This window comes from Staurois parvus, unplaced genomic scaffold, assembly GCF_062004578.1.
Source record: "Staurois parvus isolate SC_StPar_1 unplaced genomic scaffold, SC_StPar_1.0 ptg000086l, whole genome shotgun sequence".
In the NCBI taxonomy this organism is placed as follows: domain Eukaryota; kingdom Metazoa; phylum Chordata; class Amphibia; order Anura; family Ranidae; genus Staurois; species Staurois parvus.
The window spans coordinates 12,803,408-12,819,281 of NW_028317882.1; the positions used below are offsets into that span (position 1 = coordinate 12,803,408).

At 42.4% G+C, this 15,874-nt stretch overlaps 1 long non-coding RNA gene across 1 annotated transcript; it reads left to right on the plus strand.

Moving 5' to 3' along the window:
- The first annotated feature begins 4,159 nt into the window (after positions 1-4,159).
- Positions 4,160-15,534, plus strand: LOC149468542 (uncharacterized). The gene is made up of 3 exons (XR_016311712.1): positions 4,160-4,196; positions 5,476-5,652; positions 15,392-15,534. It is a non-coding gene; the product is annotated as an uncharacterized LOC149468542 (long non-coding RNA).
- Positions 15,535-15,874: the final 340 nt, after the last annotated feature.

Below are 15,874 nucleotides of genomic sequence, written 5' to 3' on the forward strand. Positions count from 1 at the left end.
TAAAAAAAAAAAAAAAAAAAAAAAAATACTGATCACTTCCCCAAAGTAGAACAATGTTACTATGGTAACATTGTACTACTTTGGTCATAGTAAAATATGAAAAAAAAATCTTAAAAAAAATTTAAAAAAATTTAATAAAAAATTTAAAATAATAAAAAAAATATATATATATATATATATATATATATATATATATATATATATATTTTTTTTTTCATACTGTCACCAGTCAGTGTCCCTATTCACCGCCATGCCAGTTATATGATGATGCTGTACTGCACTGGTGACAGTATGTAAAAAAAAATAGTGAAAATAATTTTTTTAATTTTTTCATTTTCTGAAAAATTGTGACAAAAAAAATAAAACTTCAAAAAACTCACCATTCCTCTTATGAAGTACGTCGGACTGTCTACTCTGCAAAAAGGGGTCATTTGGGGGATATCTGTACTATTCTGACATTCTTGGACCTCAAGAAATTAGATTGGCTGTCAGTACTTCAGGATTGATCAATTTTCAGATCTATACCATAGTTTGTGAACTCTATAACTTTCCTGCAAACTAAATAATACATCCTAATTTGGGTTATTTTCACCAAAGACATGTAGCAGAATACATCTTGGCCTAAATTTATGAAGAACAATTATTTATTTGTAAACTTTTATAACAGAAACAAAGAAAAACGTGTTTTTTTTTTCAAAATTTTCGGTCTTTTTTTGTTAATTTAGCAAAAAATAAAAACCCCAGCGGTGATTAAATACCACCAAAAGAAAGCTCTAGTTGTGTGAAGAAAATGATCAAATTTTAGTTTGTTGTATGACCGCGCAATTGTCATTCAAACTGTGAGAGCACTGAAACGTGAAAAATGGCCTGGGCAGGAAGGTGTAAAATTGCAATTGAAATGGTTAAGAACTTGATTCAAAGGGAGGTAAGACAGACTGGATGATAACATCTTATGCACCTTCCAGTGACACCTGTCCTGTCAGTAACTACAGAGGCATTTTGAGGGGAATAACGCAGAACACTGATTTTCCTCCTGGCTCTTCGTAACACTGTACACTATGGTACTGTGTGTATTGGGGTGCATTAAGCTGTGTGTAAGGATGTGTATGTGCTGTGTATTAAGATTTATGTGCCATGTGTATTAGAGTGGTGTGTCAAATGCATGCTGCACTGCAGCATTTACAGTTTATTCTTCTTTGCGCTACCAAAAATGTGTCTGTCACTTTTTTTGTCTTTGTTGCAGATTTTCCATCATTTCCTGTCCCAACAGTGATACAGACAGGATTAAAAAAAATAAGAGTCTCTTCATATACAGAATAAAAAAAATTGGGGGGGGGATTTGGGTTTTTACATTGCATTACAAAAACAGACAAATGAAACAGGATTACAAATGAATGGTAAAAGAAACAAAATGACTAAAGGGACAAAAGGGGTTAATTAGGACTAATAATGGATTAAACAGGAGCAAAAATACTTTGATCTACAAATAAACATAAAATACATATATTTAAATGACACCTGTGAGGTTGCCAGAACTGATGTTATGTGGAGATCAAAGACTTACAGGAGGTGCTGTAAGCACTGAGGCAGAGTGGAATGCTGGGTCCTGCCTAATATACCATATGCATTTTTATGCACTGATTTAAACTAATTTTCTTTAGATCTTTCATGCATGACTTTCAGCTTGGAATCATGTTTTTCAGTAGCTTTATCAAATCCAAAGAGGTCTCCCACATAGAAAGTTACCCCATTAAATACTGCATCTAATATCCCTGGGAACACAAACTGTGCAGTTATGAATGTAAATTCTAGATATGTAAAGTAATACCTTACTTATGCCGTGTTAATACTGTAAATATGGAAATGCTCTTTTTAAAGCTTTTAGTGCTGACATCCTCACCTGGCATCCAGAATAATACATTATTTTGCAAAAGTCATTTCGTTAGATATATCTTCCAGTGCAGGTGTCTGATACTGCTCCTGTTTTAAAACTTTAATCTGATCTCTGGTGCCCAGGCATATCAGCAGTTTACTTCTGTTTTTCACCTATGACAAATAAACAGTAACAAAGTTTGCTAATTGCTGGAGAATCTTTATAAAGCAGTTAACGTGTCTTTCACCAGCATTTGCTGGTAGTGAATTAATTTTTCATTTAAACAGATGCACCAGGAAAATGCATCTACAATGAATGTTTGGTGAATGTCAGATTCACTGTTTTGAAATATGCCTGGAAAAAGTCATCAAAGTTCTAGAGAAATAGTGATCTATGGCTTGCAAATCTTTATCCCCTATTGCCACAAACTGAGATGATGAAATTGTGAATGTACATGCTGCCACCTGGTGGCTATGCTTATTACTCAGTGTAAAATTCTTTTCTTCCTCAGTATATTCAAAGTGCAAGAATTTAAAATTTTGCCTAAAACACTTCCCATTTGTTATACTTAACAATAAATAAATAAAATCATTAACACTAACCTTACAGGTGGTTTGTCTTGTTTGGAGTAAACCTGTGCAGAGAAGGTGGTGTGTGCAGACTGTGTTTAAGGTCCTAGGCTGCGGAACACCGGATAATGTGGGTCTGCACTTATTATTATTATTATTATTGTTATACAGGATTTATATAGCACCAACAGTTTTCTCAGCACTTTAAAATATAAAGGGAGGCAATACAGCAACAATACAGTTCAAGACAAGAGGGTTAGGAGGGCCCTGCTCCTTGGAGCTTACAATCTAAGAGGAAGGGGCTGGTGATACAAAAGGTAATAATTGTGGGGGATGAACTGATAGGAGGAATAGAAGATTTTGTTATTAGCTGAAAGCAGGATAGGCTTCCCTGAAGAGATAGGTTTTCAGAAATCGCCTAAAAGTGGGCAGAGTTGGGGATAGTCTGATAGATTGGGGTAGAGAGCTCCAGAGGATGGGGGGTCTCTGGAGAAGTCCTGGAGATGAGCATGGGAGGAGCAGATAAGGTAGCTAGAGAGCAGGAGGTTGTGGGAGGAGTGGAGAGGACGGTTTCGGTGGTATTTAGAGACAAGATTGGTGATGTAATTTGAGGCAGAGTTATAAATGTTAACGTTTTGAATTTTATTCGTTGGGCAATGGGAAGCCAGTGGAGGGATGGCAGATATGGAACGGTTAGCAAGGTGGATGAGTCTGGCAGCAACATTCATGATAGACTGAAGAGGGGATAGCCTACGATTAGGTAGGCCGATGAGGAGGGAGTTACAATAGTCAAAGCGAGAGATAACAAGGGAATGAATAAGTTGCTTAGTAGTTTCAGAGGTTAAGAACGGGCGTATCTTGGAAATGTTGCGGAGGTGAAGTCTACAAGATTTGGACAGTGATTGGATTTGGGGCTGAAAGGACAGATGGGAGTCTAGGATTACACCTAGTACCCTGGCATGAGGGGAGGGACTGATGGTTGTATTATTGATCTTGATGGAGAAGTCAAGGGAGGGGGCACGGGCTGGAGGGAATAGTATGAGCTCAGTTTTAGAAAGATTGAATTTGAGGAAGTGTAGTGACATCCATGCTGATATGTCACTTTGTAGGTTAGTAATGCGAGAGTAGACTGAAGGGGTGAGGTGAGGAGTAGAAAGATAAATTTGTGTGTAATCAGCATAGAGATGGTATGTAAATGTCAGCACCTGTGGTAGTGAGCTCTTAATCCACAGCTTGGGGTTCCCCAGGGCGCGGAGTCTAAGCCACAGCCTGCTTGTTCACCAGTGTCCCTGATGGTGGGGATGGACTTGGAGCAGGCTGGAACCAGGTCGCGGCCCCCAGGTACACCCAGCTGAGGTAGAAGAGACCACTAGCGGGAGCAGGGTGCAATGGGAGTAGACTCAGGAGATCCAGTAGGCAAGCCGAGGTCAGGACAGGCGGAAGACAAGCAAGGTCAGGAACGAAGCCGGGGTTGGTACACGGATAGACAATATAGGAGGACCGTCGGGGACAAAGCCGGGGTCGGTACACAGATATACTTGAATGGATTCTCAGAAGAACACTGGGGAGCACAGACAACAAGCGTTGCTCAGGCAAAGTGGGACAGACTGAGCAAGTCTTAAATAGACAAGCCAGCCAGGAGGCGGGCCAGGAAGTGATGAAAGGGAAGAACATAAAACCCAGGGAATAGCAGATGACGCCCATAGGTAAGCACAGAGAAACACACATGTGAAGGAAACATGAACAGCAAGGAGGTAAGACAAAACAGCAGGAGGCTGCAGGCTAACTTGTGACAGTAAAGCCATGGGAGTTTATCAAGTGACCAAGGGAGGAGATGCAGATGGAGAAGAGAAGGTGTCCAAGGACAGAATTTTGAGGGACCCCTACAGAAAGAGGAAGAGGAGAGGAGGAGACAGAGTTATAGGTAACGCTGAAGGAGAGCTGCAATAGGTAGGAGGAGAACCAGGAGAGAGCAGAGTCTCGGAGGCCAAGAGAGTGGAGTTTTTTTAGGAGGAAGGGATGGTCAACAGTATCAAAAGACGCAGAGAGGTCAAGTAGTAAGAGTATAGAGTAGTGGCCGTTGGTTTTAGCAGTTAGTAGATCATTAGTGAGTTTTAGTAGGGCAGATTCAATGGAGTGGAGTGAGCGAAAGCCAGACTGTAAAGGGTCAAGAAGGTTGTTGTCAGTGAGGTAGGAGCTCAAGCGATTGTAGACTAAGCGTTCTAAGAATTTAGAGGTAAATGGGAGCAGGGAGATGGGTCTTAAGTTGTTCAGGTTGGTGGAGTCCAGCGAGGGCTTTTTAAGTATGGGAGTGATGTGTGCATGCTTTAGAGGGGAGGGGAAGGCACCATTAGAGAGGGAGAGATTGAAGATGTGGGTATAGCATAGGACAGAAGAAGAGGGTGACTGTAGTAATGAGGGGACAGGATCCAGGGGGCACATGGTGAGATGGGTTTCTGAGAAAACTTTACTGACCTATTCAGTTTTAGCAAGGTCAAAAGAGGAAAGTGTAGAGGGAGGTTTAGTATAAGGTATGCTAAGTAGGATAGATGTCTGTCCAGTGGAAATGCCCCTAAGAATTTCATCAATCTTGTTTTTGAAATTATTTGCAATCTTGTAAGCAGTGAGTGAGTTACTGGGTGGAGGTAGAGGTGGAGAAAGTAGAAAGTTAAAGGTAGAGAAGAGACGACGAGGACTGGATGACAAGGTATTAATAAGAGTGACAAAGTAGGCTTGTTTGGCAGCATGGAGGGAGGAACTGTATATATCAATCATATATCAATTTATTGTCATTTTGGAGAGGAGAGCCTGACACCAATAATGGTCATATATGTGATCACTTTTATGGTCTTAGAGTGGCCTCTCTCTAAGTGTAAAGGATAAACAGGTGAACTAACACCGTACACCCTCTCCACCCTCCTCCCGGTCACTGCTGTACTTACGTCCATGGATGGATTAGATTTTGTTGCCCACTCAGCCAGTGCAAGAGTTTGGGGATTTGAAAGTCGCAATCTTTTTCTTTTTTTTCATTAGGACACTGAGACTTGATCCTGCAGCTCTGGCTTCCCTGTGTCACTGAACAACTACTGGGAGTACCAAGAATGGCTGGGTCATGGGACCCTAGGTGTGACATCACAGCTCCTGGAATCCATAGCCATTGTTGAGCACTCCCTTAAACAGGATCACATGACTGCACAAAAAAAATAAAAGGTACATAGAGCTTTTTTACGCAGGGAATGCAGGATAGGTAGGATTTAGGAGGAGGGAACGGTTTCAAGAATAGTTAGTGTTAGGCTTTTATTTCATTTTAATGTACTCCAAGAAAAGGATTTAAAAAAAATAGGAATCTGCCTTATGCTATCTTTCGGTACTGCGCAGAACACAGGACTGGTATTCATAGACCATGCTGCTACAGTTGCGAGAAAAAGTATGTGAACCCCTTGGGATTACGTGGAGTTTTGCATGAATTGGGCATAAAATGTGCTCTGAACGTCATCTAAGTCACAACAATAGAAGAACACAGTCTGCTGAACATAATACTACACAAACATTAGATGTTGCCATGGTTAAATTGCACATAACATGTAAACATTCACAGTGCAGGGAGGAAAAAGTATGTGAGGCCCTAGCTTAATGACTTCTCCCAGAGCTAATTGGAGCCAGGAGTGAGCCAACCTTGACTCCAATCAGTGTGATGATATTGGATGTGTTGCTGACAGCTGTCCTGCCCTTAAAAAAACACACACCTGTTTTGGGTTTGATAGTTTCAAGAAGGACTGGCTGATGTGAACCATGCCTCGCAGAAAAGAGCTCTCAGAAGACCTACGATCAAGAATTGTTGACTTGCATGAAGCTGGAAAGGGTTACAAAAGTATCTCCAAAAGCCTTGATGTTCATGTGTCCACGGTTAGACAGACTGTCTACAAATGGAGAAAGTTTATCACTGTTGCTACTCTCCCTAGGCGTGGTCGTCCTGTAAAAATGACTGCAAGAGCACAGCGCAGAATGCTGCATGAGGTAAAGAAGAATCCCAGAGTGTCAGCTAAAGACCTACAGAAATCTCTGGCACATGCTAACATTTTTGTTGACACATCTACAATAAGGAAAATATTAAACAAGAATGGAGTACATGGGAGGACACCACGGAGGAAGCCATTGCTGTCCAAAAAGAATATTGCAGCACGTTTGAAGTTTGCACAAGAGCACCTGGATGTTCCACAGCACTACTGGCAAAATATACTGTGGACAGATGAAACCAAGATTGAGTTGTTTGGGAAGAACACAACACTATGTGTGGAGAAAAAAAGGCACAGCACACCAACATCAAAACCTCATCTCCACTGTAAAACATGGCGGAGGGAGCATCATGGTTTGCGGCTGCTTTGCTGCCTCAGGGCCTGGACGGATTGTTGTCATTGATGGGAAAATGAATTCCAGAGTTTATCAAGACATTTTGCGGGAAAACCTACAACGATCTGTCCACCAACTGAAGCTCCACAGAGGATGGGTGATGCAACAGGACAATGACCCAAAGCATACAAGTAATTCAACAAAACAATGGCTGCAACAGCACAGAATACGCCTTCTGGAGTGGCCCAGTCAGAGTCCTGACCTCAACCCGATTGAAATGCTGTGGCATGACCTTAAGAGAGCGATTCACACCAGACATCCCAAGAATATTGCTACACTGAAACAGTTTTGTGAAGAGGAGTGGTCCAAAATGACTCCAGATCGTTGTGCAGGTCTGATCTGCAACTACAGGAAACGTTTGGTTGAGGTTATTGCTGCCAAAGGAGTGTCAACCAGTTATTAAGTCCAAAGGTTCACATACTTTTTCCTCCCTGCACTGTGAATGTTTACATGTTATGTGCAATTAAACCATGGCAACATCTAATGTTTGTGTAGTATTATGTTCAGCAGACTGTGTTCTTCTATTGTTGTGACTTAGATGACGTTCAGAGCACATTTTATGCCCAATTCATGCAAAACTCCACGTAATCCCAAGGGGTTCACATACTTTTTCTTGCAACTGTACCTTCAGGTGATTGGACATTTTGGCAAAACTTTTGCTAGGGCCACCCCTAAAATGTACCCATATAACCCTGTCCACTCCCTAAGTTACATGTACTCAAGCAATAAAACTGAGTGATGGGCCACAGCATAGCAACCTGGAACTTTTAACAGGCCCACAAGAAACAAAGGGTTTAAAAGAACCCAAACAAAATACCCAGAAAACAGCTTGAAGCACCTTGCATCTGAAGATTACATCAGCTGAGGACCAGGTGGTGGCCTTGCAAATTTGGAATCCAGAATGCTTGATGTTGAAAACACCAGGAGAAACTAACAGCCCTGGTGAAATGGGCTCTGATGGGAAACATAGGAATTTAGCTTAGGAGCTGGAGATGAGTTGTCTGATCCACCTAGCAATGGTGGAGCAGGAAGCAGGGTGTCCTCTACACGGAACTATAAGTAGAATAAAAAGGGACCCCATCTTATGAAAAGAGGCTATGGCTGCCAAGTGGACTCTTACAGCCACAACCGCATCAAAACAATGTAAAACAATTTACTTGTCTTGTTTTGGGGCAGGACAGGGGGAAGGGAGGACCAGTGGCGAAGCTAGACATTTTTTCACCAAGGGAAAAGACTCAGTTCGGCACCCCCCCCCCTCCTCCCCAGTACCGGAACAAGTTCATTCAGTGTCCAGGGCAAACATCCAAACTGCCAGAAATGACTACACTGGGCTCTGATGTCTGATTTTTGGGGCACAGAAAAAGAATGATGGCAGACTCCCCTTTCTCTGAAGTCTGAGTGCTGCATACAGAGTGCAGGGTTCAGGGGTGTGCTGTGTACAGACTGCAGGGTTTAGAGGTGCGCTGTGTAGAGAGTGCAGGGTTCAAGGGTGTGTTTTGTACATAGTGCAGGTTTTAGGGGTGCTCTATTTACAAAGTGTAGGTTTTAGAGGTGCGCTGTGTACAGAGTGCAGAGTTTAGGGGTGTGATGTATACAAAGTGCAGGTTGTAAACAATGCAGAGGTTTAGGGTTGCACAGTGTACAGAGTGTAGGGTTTAGGGGTGCGCTACATACAGATTGCAGGGTTCAGGGGTGCCCTGTGTAGAGTGCAGGGTTCAGGGGTGCACTGAGTACAGAGTGCAGGGTTTAGGGGTCCGCTATGAACAGAATGCAGGGTTTAGGGGTGCGTTGCGTAAAGAGTGCAGGGTTCAGGGGTGCGCTACGTACAGTGTGCAACAGCTGATACAATAGACAGCTGCGATATGAAGAAGATCAGGCGAGAAAGGGAATAAGTCACAGACTCCCAGGCAATAGCTGTTTAGGCAGCTGTCTACCCTCCCCCCCCCCTCAGTGTTCCTCTGGTCCCCCGCAGTGCTCCCCTCCTCTCCTGCCGGCTAGCTGTGCAGTAAGCACGTGGACTGAATAAAGGCATAATCCTCCTCCTCAGCATGAAGAAGTTTAGCATGCGATTGGTAAGACAGCCACAAAATAGCTGCAACATAACCTTCCTCAGCACTCGTTCAATTGATCTTCTCTCTCCCCACTCTCCATCCTGAATAGATTCAGGAAGTGAATTAAGAAGTCAATTAAGGAGTGTAGCTGTGACCTGAGGGTCCAAGAGTTAGACCTTAGGGAGGTAATCTTCTACTGAGGGAGGAAAATTCTGGCTTGGGCAGTGTCCAAGATTAGACTCCGGTGCTGCAGATGATGTGAGGGCTGGAGATTTTGGAAAGTTTATTATCCAGCCAAAGGTTTGAAGGAACTGGATAGTCCTCTGGATGTTGTTAGACAGGTTTCTGGCTGATTTGTCCTGCAGCAGGCGGTGGCCCAGATAACCTGTGACATGAATGTCCTGGGTTCATAGAAGAGCCAAAAGCAGGACAATTCCTTTTGTGAACAATTCAGGTTGCAGGAGGCTAAATGGCAGTGCCACAAATAGAAAGTGCTGGTGTCCCACAGCAGAAAAAAGGTACCAATGGTGTGATGGAAAAATGGGAATATGGACTTAGGCTTCTTGTATGTCTACTAAAATTCTCCTTGTCAGAGGGAAGCAAATCAGATTTTGTAGATTTTGGAACATGAAGAAATCTGTTTTCAGATTTCAAAGACCAGAATTGGGTGGATGCCCCTATTTCATTTGGGGACTGTGAATAGGTTTGAATAAAATCTTTGAAATCATTCTTCTGAAGGAACTGGTACAACCTACAACCACTTCTTTTGCTTAAAGTTGGTGCAAGGCGGTCATCAAATCTGCCTTTCTTTGGTCCTGCAGAAATGGCTATGCTCTGAAATCTAACCCTGAAGACCATACTTCTGGTTGCCACAACGTCTGCAAAAACGGCGTCAGAGCTGCAGGCTTTTGTACAAGAGGAGCCTCACCTAACGTTTTAAACGGATAGAGTAGTCATAAACCTTCAAAACCTTGCTTTATCCCGAAGGTGCCTCCCTCCTTCCACTGTAACCAGGAAGTCAATTCACCATATTTCCTTGATGAAGTGGGAGAACCACATCCCCTAGATATTGGTCTAGCTCTGAGGGCCTACTTGGCAGCCATCTCTTCATTCAGGCAAGCTGGAAATCTGTTCTTGGTTCTTCATGGCTTAAAGAAAGTCAAAATTCACAAGACCTTCCTGTTTCAGTAAACTTTAGAGCACATTTAACTAGGGCAGTGGAAACTTCATGAACAGCCCAGTGCCAAGTGTCTCCTGAGGCTACTTGCAAGTCAGCAACATGGTCCTCCTGCAACACCTTCATTGCGCTTTATAAGGTGGACCCTGCTTAACTCAGAGCAGCAGAATTTGGAAAATTTGTCATGCAAGTACATACTTATGCTACCGATCAGTATAATTTTTTTTTTGTGTCCTCCCATATGGCACGTTAGTTCCCATTGTATGCTGCCATGATGGGTTGGGAAAAATAAAAATTGTATATTCACCTATACGTAATTTTCCTTTCCTGGTGCATCTTCATGGCAGCATACAGATTTCCATCCAAATGGTGAGAGTTACAGAAAATGCTGCAAACTGGATCTGTCTTTCATTTGTAGTTAAGCAGTCCTATCAGATTGTGGGGGCAGAGCCACAACCCATTGTATGTTGCCATGAAGATGCACTAGGAAAGGAAAATTACGGAAAGGGGAGTATAAAAACATGACCTGAAGACTGGTGAAGAACCAGCCCAGTTGAGGACAGAACTGGATCCTTCGACAAGTAAGTGACCTTTTATTAAAGTTCAGCAGCTACATTATTTGTAGATGCTGACTTTTACTATACTATTACTATTCTAGGGAGAAGATCCTCTTTATTGGCTGTTAATGGCTGGGTATTTTTGAACAAATACATATTGAACCATATCTATAGCCCAAACTGTTTTTTAAATGTATTTTTCTTTATTTTGAAACATTTTACAGAATTATAGACTTTACAATACATTTTAGGATTATTGTGATACAGCTTGTAAACACTGTGAAATGACTGTTGGTGAGTACAAATATAGAGCAGTGACATTTTATAGAACAGACACACAACTTCCAGTCAGGCATTGTTTGCATAGACATCTTGGGATCATAGATCATGCTTGTGAAGGATTCTTATAAAATAAATATATTAAATGGGGTATTTGTGTACAGCCATTCACAGGAATGTGGCGCTATTTGTGCTGATGGACGGGAATGTGTATAAAGGTAGTGGGGGGGGGGGGGGGTGAGGATTGATAGGAGAGAGCAAAAGGAAAGGGGGGGGGGGGTCTAACTTTCCATCCCACCATGGCCTCTAGTAAATCTGGAGAATAATATTAGGTCAATAGGAAGTTTTGCAAGTCTTTAGAACTACAGAACGTTTATCAAGTAGCCTAGATATGGATACAGAGCTCTTGCTCGTCGTGTTTATGGAGCCTAGTTCTGATATTCATGTAGCGATTGATGGAATATATTGGGTGCTCAAGTTTCGGTCACTGTCAAAACGTGTTGTAAAATACCCTTTTCGAGAGATTTCTGGGGGCCAGGGATTTTGGAGAGTAGGGCCAAATGTGGGTCCAGCATTTGCCAGGGTTAGAAGGGTAGCAAGAGTGGAGATCAATAGGGCATTTATACCAGTGGGCAGGGCCACCGATAATGGGGTACCATCAGATGTATGGGGCTCAGGCACACAGGGGGGCCCAGGCAGCAGGGGGAAATCAGATGTGGACAGGGAGGATGATTGGTGCAGAGGGGGTGATACAATACAATTCCCCTCCCTGTCCTGCTCACACCTGATTTCCCCTGCTGTGATTACTATGCTTCAGTTTATGAACGCTTCAGTAAACTGTGTTTACTATGCTTCAGTTTATGAATGAACAGGAGCCCTCTGCGGCGGGCATTCTGACACTAGGGGGAACTGACTTGGTGTCACTGACATCCCCAGTGACACCAATACAGTGATCATTGCTAATAAAAAGCACTGACAGTGTACTAATAGCACTGGGCAGGAAGGGGTTAACATGAGGGGTGATCAACGGGTTAACTGTGTGCTGTGTGTGTTTCACAGTATGCTATGTGTGCTTTACACTGTAAGCTCACTGCTTTGTATGGCTCTGCCATTCAGAGCCATACAAAGCAGTGTGCAGGAGCTGACGGGAGAGATCTGTGTTGTTTAAACACAGATCTCTTTCCCCCATTGGAGATACTCGGCGATCACCGGGTGCCGGCGAGTAATCACCGGCCGGGACCCAGTGATTGATAGCCGAGGCTGTGAATGGTGGCGCAGGTAGGGCACCCTACCTGGAACTGCAAAATCATGTATATATACATGATTTTGCACACCCGTGCCCAAAGATTTGCAACAGAATGTTATTTATTAACTCAATACAGTTTTATCTTTTGATTTAGCAGGAATTTTATTATTTATTTATTACGGGTACTTATATAGTGCCGTCAATTTAAGCAGCACTTTACATATATATTGTACATTTACATCAGTCTCTGCTCTCAAGGAGCGTACAATCTAAGGTCCCTAACTCACATTCATACATACACATACTAGGGCCAATTTAGACAGGAGATAATTAACCTCCCCGCATGTCTTTGAAGTGTGGGAGAAAACTGGAGTACCCGGAGGAAACCCACACAAGCACAGGGAGAACATGCAAACTCCAGGCAGGTGGTGCCGTGGTTGGGATTTGAACCAACAATCCTACTACTGCCAGGTGGAAGTTCTAACCAGTGTGTGTGTGTACGGGGGGTAGGTTAGTTTTGGAAGAGGATGTGTTCAGTTAGTGTTGGTTGGAATAGTCAGTTGTTTTTGCATCTATCTTGTACCTGGTTAAAGGCCAACGTGACCAGAGGGCTTTCCTTCATCACTGGTCCAAACACCCTTGGAATGGTAGTAGGGAATGAAAGGGTACATAGCGGCATGGGAGCCAAGATCCAGTCCAGGTGCTTTCTTCTGGTTGATGACTTGGCAGAGAGGTACTCATACAGACTGCAAAGATCACAGAGGATCCAAATCAGGGTGCCACCGAGAAGCAGAGTGAAACAGCAACTAGAATGAACACTAGACCCCACAAAAGGCTGGAAGTGTGGTCCAAGACAGGCAGAGACTAGCAACCAGGAAGGCACATAACAATCAGGGCAAAAGGCAGAATTATGGTAAGGAGGCAGGCCGAGGCCACACCTGGAAATCAGCAGAATCATAGTCAGAAGACAAGCTGAGATCATAGCAGAAGGTGAGCAGAGATAAGCCATTGTCAGGAACTAGCTGAGGACAAACCGGCAATCAGCAGAGACAAGCGATGGTCAGAAACTAGCTGAGGTCATTAGAGGGAAGGCAGACTAGAGAAAAGCCCAAGGGTAGACTGGGTCAGCATCAGAAAAGCAGATCTCTGCAACAGGGTCAGGATTCAAGTCACAGGGTAACAGCTGAAACCTTTTGACTCAGCTCTGTTCATTAAATAAGACACCTGGTGGTAAGATTTGAAGTAAGCGCACATCCCTGTGCGCACATATGTTCACACGGCATGCCCACATGCATTAACATGCCCCTGTGTATTAAGATGCCTACATAAAATAGCATGATTACACAAATTTGCACACACAACCAGCTGAAACTGACCCTTGCGTATGTCTTGCATGTCTTCTTCTGATGCTGTCCTGACAATATCTTTTATTGCATATTTGCCACTTAATAAAATAGGAACAGACAATACATAATAACAGAAACATATTACAAAAGCAGCGTAATAGTAAAATGCTACAGTGAGCGCTCTAAATTAAGCAGCTGAACATTCAAGGAAACCATATAAAACCTTGCAAAATAGCATAAAATGTAAAATGCAGCGCTGACAAATAGAAGGTGCCAATGATACAAATGCACAAACAATATAGTAAAATAAAATTGAAAATGAAATGAAAATAAAGTTCTGTGAAGGTGCTCTCTGCGTTTCCAGTGCATATGGTAGAAATGCGCACTAACCAGAAGCGTATTCAAAATACGCGGTGTGTAATTATCCTGAAGATCCCCCCTCTCTGGTCAGAATATGGACTGGAACTGGAGAAAATTAGGAAGAAGTGCCCTCGTGCGGTGAAGATGGGATCCAGAAAGCCAGAGATCCCCTTCCAGGGATGTGTAGATAGGAAATCCTTGATGGTAAAAATGTTCCCCTCTCTGCAGCTGATGGATCACATCTGGGCTCTGAAAATTGAAAAGCTCCTCACAGGAGACCGAGGGAAACACTCATAGTGTAGTATATAAGTTAAATCTTTATTAAAGCAAGTATAGCAGGGATGCAATGAATCGCAGTGTCAGGTAAATACGAATGACTGACCATCCAGTATCTAAGATGGCCGCCGGGCCTCCACGTGGCACCAGTGGCGTGACGTCACGACGTCCTGGGCTCCAACTGACGCGTTTCGTGCGCACGCAATTCTTCAGAGGTAGAGACGAAAAGCAAAAATACTTTTATCTACATAATTCTACCCTTAGGAATCTATTAACTATTCCATATCAGTCATAAATGGCAGAGGTCCATTGAGCAACAGGTCCCTACATTTCATAGTAATTTGAGTGTACAGTCTGCAGGTCACAAAGTAGTTCCTCTTCCTTCAAAGTGCTCGAGGCAGAGCAGAAGATTCACAGAAAAGGATCATACACCCAGTTCTATACTTGTGTTCAAAGGGGGAAATATAGGTCAGATTTATTCTGTAAATGCTCCAGGTGGCTTTTCATAAGAGTTAGCACTTCCAGATATCCTTCCTCATTCCCAAGTGGGAACCTCTCAGGATTTCCAATTTTAACTTGATTTTTTAAAAGCTTTGCTTTCCTTTTACATTCAAGAATATTGTCTCAGAAGTCAAACATTTTCTCCAGGTTCTTGAAGAGACTTGTTCAACTGTTTCATGTAATAAAAGCAGTCTGACTATATCTTTATGTTGTATTGTAATGTCTATTGTGACAAACGTGGTGTCAGGCTACTGCCCTCTTCTCCAACTTGTGACAAATGGCTGGTTAACCTCACACCGCGCTGTCATTAATACTGTATGTGACAATGACACTCTCAGCCTTACCCTGCACAAAGATTTTCCAGCTTGTGGGACTACGATCTAAGTGCCAATAGACTCAGAGCGATTGCCACTGGGTTTAGTTAACTAAGCAATCAACTCTTTAGCTGCCACTAAATATTTTTTATCAAAAAATATTAAAAGTTCACAAAATTAGCAATAGCAATTATGACTTATAATAAATGTCTGTAACAAACACGGTCATCACCAACAGGTATATCAAGAGAATTACACTACAATAGCACTCTTTAAGAGACAGGGAATCTTTAAGTTCTGTATTTGTACATTTTAGACAATTTTCACACTTTTCAAAATATTGTTGAATAATGATCTCCAGTGTGTTCCTGTCTGTGTTCCTGTGTACAACTCAGTCTGGCTGACTTTTCTGTTTCCTGTTCCTGATTTAAGCTCCTGACTACGCTGACTTCTGGTTTCCTGACCCTGGCTCATCTGATTACCTGCACTGGCATCAAAACTCTGGCTTCTGTTTTGACTACGTTCCTGATCTATGTTATATTTGCTATTTCATTAAAGGTGTAATTTTAACTGTACGTTCTGTCTTTGTCTGGTTTATGGCTCCAGACAAATACCTATGCAGTGAAGCTAATAAGTATTTGATCCCCTGATGATTTTGAATGTTTTCCCACTCACAAAGAAATGATCAGTCTAAAAATCAAATGGTAGGTGTATTGTAACACTGAGAGACAGAATAGCAACAAAAAATTCAAAAGAAATGCATGTTTAACAAATTATGCATTGATTTGCATGTTCATGAGGGAAATAAGTGTTTGATCCCCTATCATTCAGCAGGATTTCTGGCTACCAGGTATCTTTCATACAGGTAACAAGCTGCGATTAGAAGCAGTCTCTTAAAGCGAGTGCTGCTAATCT